Below are 2,261 nucleotides of genomic sequence, written 5' to 3'. Positions count from 1 at the left end.
GGAGAGAGAGAGAGAGAGAGAGAGAGAGAGAGAGAGAGAGAGAGTGAGAAAGAGTAAGAGAGAAAGAGACTAAAAGTCAATGGTGAAAGAGCAGTTTTGACAAATCAATCTAGACGTACGATTTTTGCCTCGCATTCAATTAGTCCTAGTCCCAAGTTCGAAACCCGACAGCTACAAAACTACAAAAAAAATTCTGCCCTTAAAATATTCACCTTTCACCTCCTTTTTGCACTCTATTCATGTTCTGTTTTCTCCTTGTATCTCCACATTTTGCCCCCCCCCCCCCAAAGGCCCCGGCTTCCTCTTGGCTCCTCTCTCTTTTACTCATGGCTGTTTCTACTGAAACCCCTGGCTCCTTCTTAATGCTATCTTTCAGCCATACCCCTGATCTTAGGGTAGATACGATCGAACACCTACCCTTCTCGGATAAGGGCGAACAATCTGTGAGGTCCTGTGTGCAAGTTGAGCTCGTTAAAGATATTATCATGGTTAACTGATATCAAGAAGAGTAGGCTTCAGTGGCCACCCGAGCAAAATTCGAAATTAATTCTTACAAAAAGTGAAACTGAAAATATTTTTAGTCAGTTAAAAAAATATTAAGCACCATCGAAATCAGAATGTGGCTGCTCGGAGGCAAGTTGCCCTATTAAGTAGGGAAAACGATTGCATTCATAAAAATCGGTTACACTGCGAGTTGAAGAACCAGCGGTCGACTACCTCTGAGATCTAGATTAGCAAGGGAACGCGAAGAAGAAAAACAGCAAATCAGAACATACTTTTTCCATGATCTTTTCCAAAGAGTTGTGACTATTATACGCGACTCCGCGGAGATTTCGTGATTAGTTTTTCCGCTTGTCTACAGTCATAATAATTATAATTATGATAGCATACGCGTGGGTAATGAGCTCTTGTTTACCATCATAGTGCTGAAGGTCGGAGCAGTAATAAGAAACACGAAGGGGCGGGGGGGGGGGGGGGTAAGGTGCAGCATTATTGACGTGAGTAGCTTGGGACAGCGACACACCGCTGAGCGATGTTAACGGATTTCCTTCCCCGAAAGAAGAGCTGGGCTGCTGCTAGGGATGGGTAAGCTTTTAACTTGAAGTTTTAAGTATTTTGATATACCAATCATTTTGGTATAAGCAAAGGCTGCAAGACAGCGGCAATGTAGGGACCGTTGCAAACTGAAAGGCTAGAGGGTCGGTAGGGGATTTGAGGGGCAGGACAGGAGATAATGGGTGTGGGTTTTTGATTAGTTTGTATGTTTTATTTTTTATTTTGTTTTTAGATGTGTGTATTTTTTAATACAGCCTTACATCACTTTAAAAGGATGATTATTTCTAACGCAACACAAGCTTCATAGTAATGCAACAGATGAGATGCCCTTTTTAGGAAGTGTGTTTTCAGAACTTAAATATTTCACCAAAGGGCGTGTCACTGCAAAGGCCTTCTCCATTTCTATCCCTTTGACTTTGGTAGTTCTGCATGTATTGCTGTCTTTATACATTCTGAAACGTTACAACTGCAGCTGCAGTGGGCCTCGTGATTTACACTGAAGGAATGGTGCTAGAATATAATGATGATGATGATGATGGTAATGATGATGATGATGATGATGATGATGATGATGATGATGATGATGATGATGATGATGATGATGATGATGATGATGATGATGATGCTCCCCCTTTCTATAAATTCAAAACTCACAGTGTATTCTTTCGCAATGTCTTCCTCTGTTGGCCACAGCACAGCATTGGGCCCGCAGTCGCTGTTGTTGTTGCTTCTGTTACTGTTCACGGTGTTGCTGTTACTGCCGTTGCTGCTGCTGTTGCTGTTGCTGTTGCTGTCCGCAGTGATGCTGTTGTTGTTGCTGTTATTGTTCACGGTATTACTGCTGTTGCTGCTGCTGTTGTTTGCCAAGGATTCGCTGTTGTTTGTCAAGGATTCAATGTTGTTTATGATCGGGGCAGGAACAATTGTGAACCGGCAACGCCACGCCTCTTTGGCCAGACAGTGAAGGAAAATGTACTCTTCCTAAGATGGAGAGAATAATAATAATTGTTGTTGTTGTTTTTGTTGTTGTTGTTGTTGTTGTTGTTGTTGTTGTTGTTGTTGGGGCTGGTGGTGTTGGTGTTGGTCTTGCTGTTGTTGTTGTTAGTGGTGGTGTTGGTGTTGTTGATGTTATTGTTGTTGCTGTTGTTGTTGTTGGTGGGGGTGTTATTGTTGTTGTTGGTGGTGGTGTTATTGTTGTTGTTGTT

General features: G+C 42.3%; 1 protein-coding gene across 1 annotated transcript in view; it reads right to left on the bottom strand.

Annotated features, from left to right (window-relative positions):
* Window positions 1–1,834, bottom strand: part of LOC101850688 — a gene marked incomplete in the record, with an annotated part of 23,827 nt that extends 21,993 nt beyond the window's left edge. The window contains 1 exon segment of the mRNA XM_005111824.3: window positions 1,711–1,834.
* Between the last annotated feature and the right edge of the window lie 427 nt (window positions 1,835–2,261).

Source organism: Aplysia californica, unplaced genomic scaffold (genome assembly GCF_000002075.1).
Source record: "Aplysia californica isolate F4 #8 unplaced genomic scaffold, AplCal3.0 scaffold01132, whole genome shotgun sequence".
NCBI classification, from domain to species: Eukaryota; Metazoa; Mollusca; class Gastropoda; order Aplysiida; family Aplysiidae; genus Aplysia; species Aplysia californica.
This window is presented reverse-complemented; position numbering and strand designations above follow the sequence as displayed.